Here is a 19,196-nt window from a genome sequence, read left to right as displayed (position 1 = left end):
ACGCCCACGCTGAAAATGATTAGAAGCGTAATTTGTAAGGAATTTTGGTTTCACTTTTGTGTGTGTGTGGGCGTCCAAAGTACAAGAAAATGTTTCGCTTTCATAGTCACCATTGACTGGATCATTACTATGGCTTCCTACTGTGCTGAGGCTGTTACTAAGATTTATGACCCCAAATTGCTCTTTCATCACTTGTCCATGAACTGGCGAAACCAATATGCGTACGGGGTCAATTATCCCAGTGCTGATATAACCCAGTGTTCTCTTAAAGTTACACTACTCCAGGTATAGGCCAGGCCTGATGTTGCTCAACTTTTACTTGCCCACCCCATCAGCCTTCATATATAAAATCAATAACCAGCAACACCAATGCAACCAATACTTTTATCACTAATGTCACTGCAATTGAGTGCTCATCGTAGAGGTCACCAAGGTACTAACAAGCTGACTTACCTACCCCCAAACCTGATACAAAACCAATATTCAGTGAAGTCTTGCTATGATCCATGCATGCATTCATGTGCAACGAACAAACAGACAAATTAATATGCCAAGTAATCTTCCAAAAAATAAAGTCCCATACGAGAAAAAGAGAAAATACAAGAATATATAAAAATCCAAACATTTATAATGATAAAAAGAAAAGAACAAAAAATAAGGCAGTAAACCATCTCTCTCTCTCTCTCTCTCTCTCTCTCTCTCTAATCTTTCAGTAATCTTTCAGAAGAGTTAGCTTCCGTTTCTAAGTTACAAATAACCAAGAAAACAGTTGGGACATAAACAACGGAAATAATGTTGAGGAGCTCATCAGCATAATGACCCAAGCTCACCTCACGGCCACCATCCGTCGTGACCTCGTAAAAGCATTAACAGCACGACGCACACTAATCTCTTTTTCAACGGGAGTCTTCAATTAAGAACAGGAATTTGCAATCGATTGATTAACTTGACATTACTGGCTATACAAATGTCAGCCCAAGGGGCAAATTAACCTGTCTAAATTTATTTGATCGCAATAAAATCCTCTTGTAAATGTCAAAATGAATCGCATGATCGATTTGATTCATTACCAGTTTTGTTTTATATGGCTTCCATCAGTTTAATGTGATTTTTATTGTAATCATTCACACAAACACTTAACATAAACGCTTCACGCTGGTGTTTCGCAATACCAACAAAAGTCGAAGTGTAGCGTAATGAAGCACCTGTATTTTCAACCTTCACTATCGTCTACAACACACGAAAACAAACACAGCACTATTATTATTTTTATTTTTACCAGTGAAAACCAATCAGATTCACTCTACGTTTTGTTTTGGGTTACTGGTCGTTTTTTCGATGACGGGAAATCGTGACTTGCTTAACGGAATGGTTTCTTTTGATACCATAAACTGGAGATGTGTGAAAGCCTACTGGGACGACATTACACATTTTAAAATTTAAGTTACTTGGTTTCGGTTCTCCACCGCCTTGTGCTCCCGCGACCGTCAGCCAGGTTCCCCCAACCCCAACCCCTCACCACGGGCCCCACACTGCGGCAGTGGCTGACCCTAATACATACTTCGGAGTGGCAACATACTGTACATCTGTAATAATTGCAAGAGGCCTGAACAAAGAACACACAAACAACTCATTGAAGATGAACTAGAAGAAATAAAAGTAAACAGATATTACCAAGTTGATTTAGGATTCGGCTCAGAAAACTAGTGACATAATGATAAACATAAATGAAATTCAAAACAAAATTGACAATGTTGATAAAGATGTAAAGATCATGATAAACATGGACAAAACTTATGCTGAATCACTAAAGACAAAAAAAGTGCTTCTGATCAAATCTACAAACGAAGAGAGCACAGCAGCAAATGAAAAGAGACAAATTATGAGTAAAATAACGGCGCCAGTTGAGCAGGTTAAAACAACAAGAGATGGACTCTTATTTGTAAGATTTCCAGACAGGAAAAACTTTAGAAAAGGCAAAACAGGAGATTCAGGAAATCAGCAATATATCAGTAAATAAGGGTAAACTTGAACTAAAAATAAAAGTATTATGTTCCGAAGGATGAAGATGAAATTGTCAATAACATTGTAAAGAAAAATCCATGGACAGGTAATATCATTTCTGAAAATGACGATCAGAAAATTGTAAAGGAAATGAAAGCCAAAGATGACAAATATAAGCACCAGGCTATATCATCAAATGCACACCACAAATATGAAAAGCCATCTATGATACAGGTGACAAATTGTTTGCACTGTACAGCCGTTACAAAGTATACGCTGTTACATGCATTATTAATGCTATAAATGACAGGAATTTGGTCATAGCGCAACACATTGTAAAAATGACCAAGTTTGCCCTAGAAGTGGTGAAAATCACAAATCAAATGAGTGTGCTAGCAGATTTGTGATGACTTCAACCTACATCTGGATGATAACGATGACAAATATGTCAAAGAATTGATAGAGTTACTTGAAAGCCACGACCTCGTAAATGCTGTGAAAAAACCGACATCACTATTGAACCATACCACTGACCTAGTGATACAAAACAAAAACGAGATTGTGACATACAAGTTGAGCCTGAATGCGTGATATCTCCAGTACATAAACTTGTTACATTTAGTATAAATATCTGGAAAGGCCATGCACTGAAAAAAAACTATCACTTACAGAAACAAAACCAACCTTAAAGCTGGTGAATTTATTGGTGAGAGCATAAAGAAAATAAGTGAAACAAGCCAGGAGCGCAGGTATAATTTGAGGAATACCTTGACAGGCGACCAAGTATGTGTAACCTGTTTTACATTCTATAGCAAAAGTATATTGGCGTCAAGAGACAACGATAAATGTCCAGAAGTAACAAGGCAAATAATAGTTAAAGAAAATGCCAAATGGTTTAACAGTGAATTTCGAGAAGCTAAGAAAAAGAAAAGAAAAATGGACGATCTATGGAAAAGATCGAAAGAATCAAGAAATAGTGAAAAGTGGTCACTGTATAAAACAGCCAGAAATCAGTAGAACAACTTGATTATGAATACCAAGAAAATATACTGCAATAAAATGTTTAGTGTAGAAAAAAATCCCCAAAAAATCCATGACAATTTAGCCGGAATATTCCGACTCGAGAAAGAAAAAGTTCTACCTGATGTAACCAGTGGCTACAAAAACCTGGCCGATAACATCGTGAACTACTTTGAAGAAAAAATTGAAAGAAGCTGTCAAAAACACCTACTGTGAAAATGACCCGTTTCCCATTTATGTGAATTAAAAGAGGCAAAAACTTTGATCAGTCCCGGGAGCTATATTTTTATTTTGTCAAAATGAGTGTGCTTAGCACAGACATCCTTCCCAAATAGTGAAAAGCTTGCTTGTATAAAGCCGGCCTATAAAAGAAAAGGCGATAAAGAAAATCTAAGCTTCTATAGACCAATATCGAACCTATAGTACTTATCAAAACTTACAGAAACGGAAGTTCACAAACAAACGTGGAAACATTTGAAACAACTCAATAATGAAAGATAACAAAAAATGGATGTCGGCGAAGAAATTGAAACTTAATGAACACAAACTGAGTGTATGCTATTTGGATCTGACAATGCACTACGAAAATATGAACACTTCAAAAGAATAACTAGGCTATTGGTTCGTCAACAATAATTAATGTAGCAGCAGTGAGGAACTTAGGAGTATTTATTGATAATAAATTGTCGATGAAGAACCATATATTGCATATTACAAAAACCTGTAACTATCATATTCGAAACATTGCATTTATTAGAAAATACCTAAGCAAAGATACTCTGAAAACAGCAATTTGCAACCAAATACTTTCGAGGCTTGACTACTGCAACGTTATACACTATGGTCTCCCTAACTACCTACTAAGAAAATTGCAAGGAGTACAAAATAGAGCCGCCAGGTTAATAAAAGAACTACGTTTCCCTGACAGAACAACCCCAGCACTAATTGAGTTACATTGGCTCCCAGTAAAAGCTAGAAGAGAATATAAAATTCTTCTTACAGTCTTTAAAGCATAAAACATGGTGAACCAACATATCTGAGAAACTGCTTAAGCTTCTATAGACCTGAAATGAATATTGTAATCACACATGCAGGCGAAGCATATAGGCTATTTGAACCTAGAACAAGTTGTAAGTCAGGCGAGAGAGCATTTGTACACTGCGCACAAAGACTATACAACAAAATACCGCCTGAACTGAAGATCATACAAGAAGAAAGCAAATTTAAAAAAGAACTAAAGACTCTCCTATTCTGCAGGAGCTACGATACTGACGAGAAACACTAAAAGACAAATATAAAATATAAGCACCTTTTCTGAAGACGTACAAGGGCCCGCCAGAGGGGGAATCATCCCTGTGGAGGGCCGTACATAAAACCAAAGTGAACAAAGTGAACAAAGTGAAGAGCTAGTGATTTTAGAAGAAAGGCGCCCTATACGTGCAGTATTATGACTATACTATCATCCCCACTCCAATCATGTTATGGGCAAACTGGATAGAATGCCGAGAGTCCTATCCCCAGAACCAGACCCCACCCCCCTCTGGAATCCATGGTCCAGCCCTAAAGAATAGTTCCGCCTAATATCGCTCACGTCCGAACATTATTGAACAGTTGATGGTCCTACCACAGTTCCCACTATTTAGCTTCGGATAAAAACCCAATTCTCGTTATGATATCTTTTCCTATTTATCAGGTCCAATAAATTTTAGCAAAAGGAGAAAATTCCACAAAAATTTATTCATAGAAATATATAATGGCGCATGGGACTCTTGGACTCAAAAACCCGGGAACAGATTTCTGGGGTTCAAGAGCCCCCTCACCACATTAAGGTGGTCTCAAATCGAGGGGGGAGTGGTTGGTACAGACTGAGAAATGGGATCAGGTGGCAAAACAGCACAGAATCAGATATGTCATCATTAAAGGACTTAGCAGATATCTGACTAGCTAAAGTTTTCTTACTACTAGCTCTAACAGCTGCCTTCCTCTTTTTGTCTCTGTCTAACCTGTTCAAACGGCTATTCAAAGTCTTCATTTTAACATCCCACGAGACACATTCTTCACAAGTCAAGTCATGAGAACATATTTGACCCCTACAAGTTGTGCTGAGTGTATGCGGGTCACAACAGGCTTTAATTAGACAGGTATTGCAGCCTTTGCTGCAATACCTAAAACTCTGAGAGCCAGAATCGGACATAGCCGACACGTCACGAGTCAAAAAAGCCTAAATTAGTCCAAGTTCAGCAAAAAAAAAAGTCAAAATCGGTAATTCTGTCTGAAATAACACGACACTATCTAATTGTGCCGAAAAGGATACCAAAAGTGAGAATACATCCCCAAATGATCCCAAATAAGATCAACTGAGAAGCAAAATTCCAAAAAACCGCTGCTGCTAATCAATGTAACCACAGTCATCAGCCGGCAGAAACATATTGATCTCATCTGCTGAGCTGGTTCCTCTCTTACCCCGAAAGTGGACGGGGTCAGTCGCCTAGCCTAAACCAAAGTAATGCTACACGAATTTCAAAATTCTAGCTGCTGGTGAGTTAATTAGAAACTTATACTCGTAGCTATGCAATTACTTGGTAAGTTATATAAAAATGACATTTTTAAAATAAAATAAAGTTTTATATATACTTACCAAGTAATTACATTGCTATAGTTTCTATTAACCAGCAGCTAAAAATTTTGAAATTCGCCGGTTGCGCTATTTTGTTTGGCTAGGTAAGAGAGGAACAACTAGCAAAAGTATTCAATTTGTTTGTGCCATAATGTTCATGTGAGGGGAGGCGGGAGGGCTCCAATCATGTAATTACTTGGTAAGTATATATAAAACTTTATTTTATTATAAAAATGTCATTTTTATATAAGTAACTTACCAAGTAATTACATTGCTGATTCCCACATTGACAGGAGGTGGGATGCGTAAACAAATCTACCCCAAAACATTAATAAGGGTAATGAATATGAGAATAGAAAGGATTGCTAGCATTAAAAAAATGCCTGTTGTTTCCTTACCTGATAAGGGAGCCGCTGCAGGAAGGTACTGCCTCTACTGGCGCTCTCCTTATCACAGTGGTTCTTAAACTTTTTTGCCCTCTGCATTGTGTATAGATCCCACGGCCCCCAACCCCTGAAATTTTTGCCAACTATAAACTGTAAACAATATGTTGCCTATTTGCTTATATGAATATATGGATGAATGATAGATTTTTGTTTTATTGGTGTTAAGTTTTTTATAAGTATGCGCTGTTCTGTATTTCAATTCATAAATAAGACCTGAAATGAAAATTGACTTATATTTTGAATTTTTGGCAAGTTTTGAGGTAATAATTAGAAAACAGATGGAAGCAGTGATAATGTTTTTGGCAATTTTGCAATTAATATCACAAATAAAAAAAAATAGGCACCATCTGGCAACCCTGCTTGCGCCCCCCACCCCCGTAAGCTTCTGGCACTCCCTTAGGGGGGCGCCCCCCTAGTTTAAGAATCACTGCCTTATCATATAGTGGCACGGCGGTATAGCCGAGGCTTGCCTACTAAATTTATATTAGCGGGTACCTTGTAGCAAGGATGATTCCAGTTGCTGACAAAGGTAATAATGTTGCCCCTGCCCAGGGCACAGTACAGAAAAAACGACAATGAAATAAACGTCACCTAATACCATAAAAAGTTAAAAACCACTGCCCAACTACAAAGGACTGGAGGGCAATCTCGTACACTGTACCCCCAGGCTCCCTTAAAAACTCAACCACCTCAAATCAAGGCGAAGAAAGGAAGGAAGGAGTGCTTCCTATGCTTCTTCCCCCAACACCACACCAGCCACCGAAAACAGACCCAAAGTGCTGCAATTATCATAAACTGTTTCAATTTCCTTCAAATAATGAGTTGCAAAGACTGACTTACATTTCCAAAAAGTCGCTTGCAATATCGAGGAGACAGACATATTATGCTTGAATGCCAACGAAGTGGCTACAGCCCTAATTTCATGAGCTCTCACTTTACACAATGGAAAAAACTCATCTTCAACAGAAGAATGCACTTCCGAGATGAGGTCTCTAAGGACGAATGCCAGGGCATTCTTTGAAAGTGGCCGAGAAGGATTCTTAACAGAACACCATAAGGCATTTGAAGGACCACGAATCCTCTTTGTTCTGTGAAGATAAAACCTTACATGGATGGATGGATGTATGATATTTAGGGCAAAAGCCCAGGCACTGGGACCAAGAAGGCCATTCAGCGCCCTAATGAAGAGAAAATAAATTATGTTGAGGTAAATGACTTTACGAATTAAAGAAACGATGTGACCAATAAATAAAGATATGAAGTTTAATGAATGATGTGATATATGCCTAATGAAAAATTTAATGTCATTAAAATTTTGTGATGTAATAAATATATTAGTAAAAAAATTAAATATCATTAAAATTTTTATACACTTTAAAAAAAGAGATGATAGCAGAAATATCTGCTTCATCTCCCAAAATATCAGAGAAGGATTTACCCTGGAAATATCTCTTAAAATATCTGGGGCAGACCACCAGAATGTGCTCCACTGTTAGTGTCTCGTCACAGTAAGCACACTCTGGAGGGCTGCTTCCTTCTAAAATAAACTGATGGTTTAAATGAGTGTGCCCAATCCTTAATCTGGTTAAAATGACCTCTGTTCTTCTGTCAAGCTGGAATGACGAAGACCATGGCAGTATATTATCTCTAATCTTTCTATATTTTTTATTATTGGCAAGAAGAGGAGAAGTACACCTTTGTTGCCATTTACTTAAAACATAAGATCTACTAGGACCTTTTAGGTCTGTATGAGGCACTTTTCTGAAAGAGGTTTCTGATAAAGTAGTAGCAGCTTTCGCTTCCCTGTCTGCCATCTCGTTTCCACGAATCCCCACGTGAGAAGGGACCTAACAGAAAGAGACTGATTTACGCCGACAACAGATACGAAAAAGCCTCTCCTGAACTTTCTGAATTAATGGATGAAAGCTATTATTTTTTTAATGGCTTCTAAAGTTCTTTTAGAAGCTGAGTATATGACAAAATTAGTGTCAGTACTTTGAAAAGCTAAATCTAGGGTAGAGACTGGCTGTTAATTCGGCAGTAAATGCTGATGCATAGTCAGATAATTTAGCTGTGTACACTGTATCACCAAGGATAACAGCGTAACCAACACCACTATCTGACTTTGATCCATCTGCATAGTTCTTTGTATAATTAGCATGGGTAATGTCGTGCTCTACGAATTTTCCCCTAATCTCTTCCTCAGTGCAGTCCTTTTTGTTAAACAATTTCTTACATACTAATGCTTCTGGAATAAGCCATGGAGGATTTACAGGATATTCTACTTCCAGGACTTTCTGGGATTTAAGATGATTATTCTTAACATCCTCATTCAGTCGAATTTGGAATGGTTAGAAGCTCTTGTACAAGAAAAACTTCGAGTCTGTTTCCTTTAGTACTTGAAAGGAGGGATTTTTGGGAGCACTTTTTATTCTAGCCACGTATCGCAACCTTAGCTCTTGCCTTCTTAGATCAAGGGGAAAACGATCTGTATCAGCGTATATGCTTTCAACAGGCAAAGTTCTAAAAGCCCCTGAGCATATTCTCAACCCCATGTTGTGTACAACATCTAGTTCCTTTAGCTTGGTTTTACAAGCTGAGGAATAAATGTGACACCCATAGTCTAGCTTAGCTCGACACAGAGAGTCATATAGCCTCAGAAGGGGTTTCTTATCAGCCCCCCAACTAAATCCAGAAACAACCTTCAAAATATTCAAAGACTGTTTAACATTAATCTTTAAGGCATTTATGTGGCTGGCCCATGTTAATTTATGGTCTATAGTCATCCCCAGAAATTTTACTTCATTTTCATAAGGAAGGATAGACCCTTTTAGACTAAGTGTGGGAACCTCTTCCACACACCGGCACCTGGTAAATCTTACTGCAACTATTTAGGAAGAGGAGACTTTAAAACCATTCTCATCAGCCCACTAAGTAATAGCATTAATAGACCTTTTCAAATGTTTACCTACAGACAAGGAATCACATCCTGTGCAGTATATTGCAAGGTCATCGGCAAAAAGCGAGCATTTAACAGGGGGAAAGATTTTTTCAACCACACTATTTATTGCCACTGAAAAGAGTGTTACATTTAAAACGCTTCCTTGGGGAGGAAGCGTAACTCCTTCCTCCTGCATAAAAGGTTGGGAGAGGGAGTTTCCCACTCTTACCTTAAAAAATCTGTCTGTTAAAAAGGAATATATAAACCTGATCATTCTTCCACATATGCCCATCTTGTGCAATTGTTTCATGATGCCAATTCTCCAGGTAGTGTCATATGCTTTTTCTAAGTCAAAAAATATGACGGTGGTCTGACATTGTTTGGCGAATCCTTGCTGGATTTGGTTGGTCAGTCTCAGCAAGGGATCAAGGGTGAAACGGTTTTTCCTGAAACCAAATTGAAATGGCAATAATAATCCTTTGGTTTCCAGGTGCCGAACTAGTCTAGTATTTATAATTTTCTCCGTCAGCTTACGCACACAGCTGGTAAGAGTTATTGGTCTATAGCTGGTGGCTAAGGAAGCATCTTTATTAGGCTTTTTAATAGGAACAATTATGGATGTTTTCCAGTCCTTGGGTAAAATTCCTGTTTCCCATATTTTGTTTATAATCTTGAGTAAATATTTTTTGGCATCATCTGGGAGGCGTTTCAGCATTTCATATATGGTTGTATCCTCACCTGGAGCTGTGGATTCACTTGAGGAGAGCACCTCACGAAATTCTCTTAGGGAAAATTTGTAGTTGTATGGTTCAGATTTTCCCAAATCAAATTTCAGTCATTCCAGAATTCCTAATTCTTTGAAATTCTGGAGAATAACTGTTAGGGCTGGAAACTTTGGAAAAGTGTTTTCCTAGCTCATTTTCAACTTCAGTGGGCTCTGTGATTAGAGCGTCATTTATTTTTAATGAGGGTAATGGTGACGCAACAAATTTTACACTCAATTTCCTTATTTTGCACCACACCACTCTTAGTGGGGTCTTGGAGTTTATTCCATTGATATAGTAAAGCCAACATTCTCTTTTGGCTTTCTTATAAAAGCGCTGCTGCTTGGCAAAAGCACGTTTGTAGATTAATTTAGACTGAGGGGAGCCACTAGTTTTGTAACGCCTGTAGCACTTCCTAGTCACTTTCCTCAGAATACCACATGTCTTATTCCACAGGGAACTGCAGGGCTACAAAGTTTGCCTTTTGTTTTTGGAATCGAGCCTTCAGCACTCTTCAAAGTAGATTCAATAAAGTAATCATAGGCATCTAGATGAGAATGAAAGGACTCAAACTCCCTGTCTAGATTGACACCCTTACTGAATTTATCCCAGTCTGCGTCCTCTACCTTCCACTTAGGTAAAACTTCAGATGGAGCATTTAGAGCATATTTCAAATGGATCGGGTAGTGGTCATTTCCATTTAAATCTTCATTAACAGACCAATTAAAATCAAGGTGGATACTTGGGGCTGTTTGAGCAGCGACTGTCCTGGGAAGTTCACTAACAGATATAGCATATCCAGAAACCATTCCTTCCTGGACCAGAACTGAGCAATCAGGGTCATTGAGACGTTCTGGTGGGAGGAGAACCTGTCGATCACCTCCCTGATCAATCCAAATGGTGGGAAGGCATAGACATCCAGGCACGTCCAGTCCAACAGCATGGCCTCTGTCGCCCATGCGAGAGGGTCCAGGGCTGAGGAGCAAAAGAGAGGCAGACGATGATTTCTCGATGTTGCGAAGAGGTCCACAGCTGGTTTGCCCCAAAGTTTCCAGAGATATCGCATACAAGGGAGTCCCATCTCATACAAGGGAGTCCAGAGTCCACTCCGTTGGCAAAACCTGATTGCAGTGACCCAATTTGTCTGCGAGGACGTTCATTTTTCCCCTGCATGAAGCAAGCAATAATCTTCACCTGGTACTGCTCTGCTCAGAGAGGAAGGTCTTTTGCCATCTCGTAGAGAGTGAAGGGGTGGGTGCCCCCTTGTCTGCAGACATACGACAGCGCCGTGGTGTTGTCCATGTAAACCGCCACTACTTTGCCGGAAACTAGAAGAGAGAAGGCCTGGAGACCCAGATGAATGGCCTTTAGTTCCTTCACACTGATGTGGAGAGCTCTCTGATCTACACACTACATCCCTGAAATCTTCCGACTCCCTTCAAGGGCTCCCCAGCCTAGATCTGAAGCGTCGGAATAAAATTCTAGGCTGGGGTGCAACGGTAAAAGAGACTCCCCTTCCCGAAGTCTTTATGCAGACAACCACCACTGAAGGTCTGTCTTGATCTCTGAAGGAGTCTGGTTGGGTTTTCCTGCTCCAGCATGCTTTTAGATATAACTGAAGAGGCCTCATGTGAAGTCTGCTCAGCTTTACGAACGGTTCTACTGAGGCCAAGGTCCCCAGCAGACTCATTAACTGAAGTGCTGAGCAAGTCCTGAGGTCTAGGAACTCACAGACAGTCTACAAACAGGAGTTGCTCCATTTGGGAAAGAGAAAAACCTGAAAAGTCTGAGAGTTCAGAATCATCCCTAAATACGCTATCTTCTGTGTCAAAACTAATTGCAACTTGTGAAAGTTGACCAAAATGCCCAACTCCTGCGTCAGGCGAAGAGTCTTGTTTAAGTCCTCCGCGCACTTCTCCTCTGAAGGAGAGCGGAGCAGCCAATCATCGAGATAGAGACAATGTTGGCATTGAGAAGGTGAAGCCATTTCCCAAGAGTAGCGAGGGTTCGAATGAACACTTGTGGGGTGGTGGACAGGCCGAAGCACAAGGCTCAAAACTGGAGAACTTTGCCCTGAAATTCAAGGCGCTGAACTAGTCTCCAGCTCCCTGATGACGTGGGGACCACAAAGAGACAGTTGTAAAATCCCTCCAAGTTGAGATTCAAAACCTCCTCTATTGGCCCTTTGCAAAGAAGGGACTCTACTTTTTGGGAAAGGGGGGCAAGCTTCTCGGAGTGAGCCAAGTAGGCAGCCAAGTTGATCAGCGACTTGGATAAGGGAGGTTTCTCTTGGAAAGGGATGGAATGTGCTTCCCTCAACACTTGGACTACCCAAGGTTCTGCCTTTCTGTGGCTCCATTCCTCCCAAAAGAGGTGTAGCCTGGCTCTGACCAGGGACGAGAAGGACTGAGTTCTCATTTCTTAGCAGCTGGTTTAAATGAAGACTTCTTGATCCATCTAGACGGGGGGGAGCAGATTGGTCCGAGGTCTAGGTTGAGATCTAGACTTTCCTCCTTGAAAGGGCTGCTGTAGAGGAGAGAAGGACTTGGTTGTTGCGGGAGCATCCTTAGGCCGCTTGGAAGATTGAGCCAGATCATCAGTTGTAGATTTTTTCTGAGGGTGAGATAGGATCTCCTTAACAGTGTCTTGGGGGAAGAGATGGGATCTGTCTAATGGAGAGAACAAGAGGGCTGACTTCTGTATTGCAGTGACTCCTTTAGTGGCAAAGGAGCACCACAGCTCTCGCTTCTTCAAGATTTCCATCAAAAACAGGGAGGCGAGCTCGTAAGAGCCATTCCTGACTGCCTTGCCTGTGCAAGACAATACTCCAAACCAGTCAGAAGAGAAATCTTCAGCCAAGACTGGATAATCCTCGATTTTTCTACCTAAAGCCCCCACCGTCCAATCAAGGAAGCTAAAAATTTCTAATACCTTGAATAGGTTCTTTACCAGATGGTCCAGTTCAGCTGATGAGAAGGAAATCTTGGCTGTAGAGAATGCAGAACGTGTGGCTTTAACCAAACTGGAGAAATCCCCCTGGGAGGAGGCAGACACTCCCAAGGCGGGAGCTTCCCCAGTGGCTTAGAATCGATACTTTTTCTTGAGAAGATTGGAAGGAGGGAAGGCAAAGGTTGCTTTACCTTGGTCCCTCTTCATGGCCAGCCACTCATCCACTTCTTGAAGAACTTTCTTCGAGGAAGAGGAAAGCACTAGCTTGGGGAGGCAAACGCCATCATACTCCGTTTTCTCATAAGGAATGTCAAGGCTGGGGATTCAGGAGCAGCAGGCTTGAAGAAGTCAGGAAAATTCTTCAGAAAGAATCTCAGCAATGACAAATAAGCAGACGAAGGAGCAGTATCTTGTTCTGGTTTGTCTTCATCAGAAGAGACTGGGAATAAGGAGGTGTCCTTGTTCTTGGAAATGAATCGGGGCTAAGGCAGTACCTTTCTGAGCTGATGAAGAGGGAAGAGGTGCCAAGCGCCCAAATGTTGGCGCCGAGCGGTCGGGTGCAGAAGATTGAAGAGGTGAAGCAGGTGCCAAGCGAGTCAAAGGAGAGGGGTGCTCCGAGCTGAGAGAGCGCCTAGCAGGCGGTGAAGGGGGCTTACTCAAAGAATCAAGTTGCTTTGAGACCAAAATAGGGCACTCGTGACTCAAAAAAGGTTCCGGACTATCCCAAGAAGACTGATGATGAGCAAAAGAAGCGGAAGCATGAGGAATGGTGAAACTGCAGGAGGGGTAAGGACTAACACTAGCCTCTTTATATCTCTTGACAGGAGGGGAGCTGTCTGCCACATCGGAGTGCCTCTTCAAAGGCTGAGAGACAGAAGACTGACGCCGCTGACGCCTAGCGTCCAGCAAAGTGTCTTCCGAATCCAGCAACAGATGAGAAGCACTGAACAAGACACCTTTCCAATGGTACTCTGATGTAGCCTGGGACCGTGCAACAGGCTCCATGGAGGGGGTGACTGACCATGGGCAAACCCCACTGACCTCCCTCGGACATCTGGTATGTCTTCTCCCCAGTGCAGGGGAGCGAGACAGTGACCTTCGTCTAGGAGCATCAGTGGGACAGGCAGCCACCCCCTCAACACTCACAACACCATCACTAGGAGCAATACTGACACTCAGCGCCAATTTCAACACAAAATCCCTGAAGGAGGAACCTAATTCCATAACAGTATTGAACAAGAATTCAAATTTTTTTATCAAATTTTGCTTCAAGACTGGCAACAGTGTTGGGACGGAAGCACGGGAACCTGGTAAAGGAGTCTGGGGTAAAGGTGTAGGAGGGATAAGGATGGGAGACATAGCATGAATCAAAGGAGAAGAAACAGAGCTATCTTCTAGCACATTAGGTAAAGAAGGAATCTCCTGACTAGTTCTACTTTCGGCTCTAAGGGCCACCTTCCTTTTCCTATCTCAGTCTAATTTGTCCAGACGAGACTTCAAGGACTTCCATTTACTACCTTCCCAATCCTGACATTCTAGACAAGTAAGCTCTCCACTACATTTCTGCCCCTACACTTGACACACTTAGTGTGCAAATCATAAGTCACCTTCATAAGTGTAGTTTTACACCCCTCAATACAATAACAAATGCTTGAGGAGCTAGAGTCAGACATAATTGACTAAGTTAACTAACAATATTACTAAGATAGAAAAAGCCACCACAAAAAAGTGGGAGGGTATACTTCACCAGAAATACAGGACAAAATCCAAAAATGATGCAGCGACTGTACAAGACTAGCGATGTTAATTGGGAGCCGGCAGAAAACTAATTGATCCTCTCTGCTGAGTTGTCCCTGTCAGTCCCAAAAGTGGGCGGGACCCTGTCACCTAAACAAGCAATGGTAGTGCCACTGCAAAAATTTGAATGAAGTGGTTGGACCTAGGGTCAAGAAATACCTAATGCAGAAGTAACTGCCTCTGGAGGCCCTACTCATGATGTACAATGCTCCTCCTCATCCTCTAGGCTTGCAGGCCAAGTTCCTGCAGGAGTTTATCTTCATGGGTGTGATCTTGACCCCTAATATGACTCTACTCTTATCCAGCATCCTATAGCAGGAACTTTAGTCTTGTTTTTCAACATTCCTCTTCAACTGTTGATCTTATGGGGAAATATTCAGTAATTCTAAGTATTATCTCTGCGCCTGTTTTTACCTTGGAAACTGGTTTTTTCTCCACTTTTACGGCTTCTGATAACAGAGGCGAGTTTTTTTGTTGGCGGCCAAGTGTCATTTGCCCCATAACTCTACTCAACAGTAAAGGGGGACTGTGGGAATCCGGGGTTCTGGGTGGGGGAAAACAGGGAAGTGGAGCAGACATGTTTATGTTACGGGGGCGCTGGCTGGAGGGGAAAACGAGAGGGAGCCATATGCAAAACAGAGGAAGCGGCTTAAAGGGTGGGGGGTAACACGGCAGGGAGGGAGAAATTTCCTCACGTGCCCCAAAAGCAGGGGTAAGTTAGAAGCGGTGCAAGAAGGGGGTGGGAGGTAGGTTGCACAAGCGGGAAACGCGCTGGGAACGAATGCTGGTAGAAGCGTAACACTGGGGGTTGGGGGAGAGAGGTAACACTGCCCGGTAACGGGAATGGGGACAAACAGTATGGCCGACAAAAAACAAACCTCACCAACTTTACCATTAGCCATAAAAGTGGAGAAAAAACCAGTTTCCAAGGCAAAAACAAGAGCAGGAAGGCACTTAGTGCTGGCTGGAAGGAGCAACCAGGCAGGAAAAATAATTTGCAGAAAAAAAAAAAGTTGACACCAACAGAACTAACTGGCCTTACCTTAGGGACCGGGAGGGTAGAGATCAGCTGCTGCTTTCAAAAATGCATGGAACCTGGTGTTGCAGTGCAGACAAAAGCACTGTGTTTTTAGCAGGCCGTGATCTTGGCAAAGCCTGATTAAGCGTTCATAATTGCCTAATATGCAGAAATGTTGTGGTAATTGAGATAGCAGTTAGCGCAAGACACTAGAAGAGTGTGCCGAGTTAACGGCTCAGACGAACGCAATGTGGACGGAAGGGATTCAGTCACTGTACTGAACAAGAAAGTGCAAATTGTGTATGTTTTATGGGGTAGGCCTGGGTAGCAGATAAGGGTTGTGGTGGGTCAAAGGGGGGGGGGGTGGGATGTGGGGTTTTGATGCAATTGGGTGTTGGGGGGAAGGGTTTGCATGAGGGCCTTGGGGGGTAAGGGGGAAACTTATGTGGCAGTAACAGGATGGTTTTGTTGAAAAAGCTTCATGTTGGTTATGACAGTACAGTAGAGCAAAAAAACCAAAATTGGGTGAGAAAAATGTGGCTGGGCAAAATGTGTTTTTTGGGGTACAGATACGCTTTCGCCGTGTTTAGTACTGGGTTGGTGGGTTAAATGCATTTTGCCGTGTTTAGTAATGGGTTCAGGGAAACGGAATCCAGCTGGTTATGAGTAGGAAGTAGAGAAACGATACTGCCGTGTGAAAAATGTGTGTAGGCAAAGTGTTTTTTTGGGGTACAGATACACTTTCGCCGAGTTTAGTACTGGGTTGGCGGGTTAAATGCATTCTGCCGTGTTTAGTAACGGGTTCAGGGAAATGGAATCCCGCTGGTTATGAGAAGGAAGTAAAGAAACGATACTGCCGTGTGAAAACTGTGTGTAGGAAAAGTGTTTCGCCGAGTTTAGTACTGGGCTGGTGGGGTAAGTGCATTTCGCCGTGTTTAGTAGTAGCTTCAGGGGGATATAATCTCCAATCTCCCTGCGCCACGTTCAGTACTGGTACGGGGGGTTACCTGTGTTGCAACAAGTGCGAGTAAGTGCAACCAAGAACGTTGAAACTTACAAGAATAAACTAAAAAATGTATGTGTTTTCTTCTTTGCTGCGTTAACTTATAGTTTGGGAGGACTGCATGCAGGGTGTGTTAGTTTCATGCGTAGGGAAAACACATTAACAAGTTATTGCACTTGCCGGACAGGATATGAACCATTCAAAACAGACGTACCCATGCCCTGTCATGTGCAGGACATGTATGTGAACCCCAGAAACCAGACACAGCCCCCCCAAAGTAAGAGGCGTGTTAGCAACTTTGAGTGGTAACGTTCAAGGGGTTTTCCTCAAAAGGGGGGCTAACAGCGCAACGTTATCTGTTAGATAAGTGTTGGGGGGGGTTAGCCCCCAATCTCCAAGTTTCCTCAGTAAGGGAGTGAGGGATGAACCAATGGCTCCCCAATAAATGTTTGGGGGAACAGTAGTAATGGGAGGGGTTGCCTTTGTGTCGGCTCATTTAATATTCTTTTTTGTTCTCTGTTTATTTAATGGTTTCTCATGTCTGCGGTGCCATAAAAAGTAAATTTTGGCCGGTTTCTCAAGCCTCATCATCTACCCCACCCATAAACCCACTTTCCCTAGGGGTCCCCTAAACTGTAGGGTAGTAACAAGCGGGTGAGCCGTTACATACCCAAATAACACTGTCCCGGAGGTATACCACACCCATAACCCCGCATTCCATCGGGTCCCCTACCTTGTTGGATGAACTTTAGGGGTTAATTACAGGTTAATTACATTCGTGCGACAAAATTTAAAGGTAAATCCATAATTAGCAACCAAAAAACTGTAGAAAAAGTCAGGTTAGAAGGCCGTCGCCGCCACGGAGCTACTACTTAGTTCAACCAAATATTCTAGTAAATGTATTGCCTTATACACAAGGTGCTTGATACGGTGGTGTTTCAATGTGCCCATTACAGTACATCTACAATGCTGACTGGGGATCCTTAAATCAGGCCTATAACCTCACCTAACCTAACCTACGGCATTAGGCCCTTATTGAAGTATGCATGATATCAGGTAAAATCTTTAAGGTAAAATTTTACCTCAAACCATTGCTGCATTCTGGACATGAAAATGTCATTTTTCTATCTTACAGTTTGCTTTGAACACTTCTGGCATTCATTTCATTAACAGTAGTTATATAGCTAGTGGACCCCACCCTTATCATACAATTCGAGGGCCAAAATGGGAAAGTGGGGTTTTCCGGTGGGGAAAAACACAAAACTAGGAAAACACAGAGATCAATTTAACTTAACCTATGGATCTGCAGCCTTAATTTGCTGGGGGGAGGAGATGTTCTTCCCCATGAATTCCCCCAACCTAACCTAACCCAGAATGCCAGGTCCTTACCTAGACCACAGGGGTGCCATGTCCTTACCTAGCCAAGGTGGGCCTCATCTCCTAGACACTCACCTAACCTAACCTAGGCGCTACAAATGACTATTAATAACAGTGATACCTAACCAACCATACCTAACCTAGCCTAGGGGACCAGGTCCTTGCCACAGTGCATGTTATTAGATGGAAAAAAAATCCATAAACTTACCTTCATCAAAATCGGGACTATTGGTAGAACAGACATCTTCACACTGGTCAGGATATTCCTTCGATACTGAAAGCCGCTGGATTATGATTGTGGACTGTTAACCTGTGGTTCATTAACAAAATTAACTTCCATGGTGAAAGGTGGTGTAACGTGTTATTCACTCTAATTTCTGAAAGAATTGCATTTGGGACCCCAGAAAGGGGTAAAACATGTTTCCGATGAAAAACGAGTAGCCTATTATTTTGAGGATGAACTTTGGCATAGAACTGATCAATAACGTACAATCGAGATCATCCACGGACCAAAGGCACAGCTGAACCGCAAACTGACGCCAAATTATTCAAGGAATGCCTAGTTTCCAAAATCCAACATAACTTATGAAACTTAAAACACAATAACCAATCACGTTTTCACTTGGGCAGCCAATACCAATAGAGAGCTCCAGTCTGTGACAGTATTATTAATTATTATTATTATTATTATTATTATTATTATTATTATTATTATTATTATTATTATTATTATTATTATTATTATTCAGATGATGAAGATGATAAAGTACTTAGAAAAAATCCAAGTCATTGACAATTCATCAGAAGAAATTTTGGTAACGGTAAATTTGAGAAGGATAGCCTACGATCATCCTTTTTATTTAGTGGATGTTAATGACTTGGATATTTTCTAAGTACTTTATCATCTTCATCTTCTGAATAATAATAATAATAATAATAATAATAATAATAATAATAATAATAATAATAATAATAATAATAACACTGTCACTGACTGGAGCTCTCTATTGGTATTGGCTGCCCAAGTGCATTGTGGATAAGGAACTTCTCTTGGAACCGTGGGTCTGTGGTAAAATGCAGAAACGTGATTGGTTATTGTGTTTTAAGTTTCATAAGTTATGTAGGATTTTGGAAACTAGGCATTCCTTGAATAATTTGGCATCAGTTTGCGGTCCAGCTGTGCCTTTGGTCCGTGGGTAATTTTGATTGTACAGTATTGATCAATTCTATGCCAAAGTTCATCCTCAAAATGATACTCGT

At 41.4% G+C, this 19,196-nt stretch overlaps 1 protein-coding gene across 4 annotated transcripts in view; it reads right to left on the bottom strand.

The window, feature by feature from the left end:
• The window catches only part of LOC136831296 (uncharacterized), a 103,165-nt gene extending 84,195 nt beyond the window's left edge, over positions 1–18,970 (bottom strand). Inside the window, exons 1-3 of one of the 4 annotated variants that reach the window (XM_067091424.1) lie at positions 18,932–18,970; positions 18,427–18,527; positions 18,145–18,246 (exon numbers count right to left, since the gene is read on the bottom strand). The gene's annotated coding sequence lies outside the window, so the exon portion shown is untranslated. Of the gene's footprint in view, positions 1–18,144; positions 18,264–18,426; positions 18,591–18,931 lie in introns of those variants that run through there. The other 3 variants (XM_067091423.1, XM_067091422.1, XM_067091421.1) reach the window with 3 other exon arrangements.
• Positions 18,971–19,196: the final 226 nt, after the last annotated feature.

This window comes from Macrobrachium rosenbergii, chromosome 48 (assembly GCF_040412425.1).
Source record: "Macrobrachium rosenbergii isolate ZJJX-2024 chromosome 48, ASM4041242v1, whole genome shotgun sequence".
NCBI lineage: Eukaryota > Metazoa > Arthropoda > Malacostraca > Decapoda > Palaemonidae > Macrobrachium > Macrobrachium rosenbergii.
This window is presented reverse-complemented; position numbering and strand designations above follow the sequence as displayed.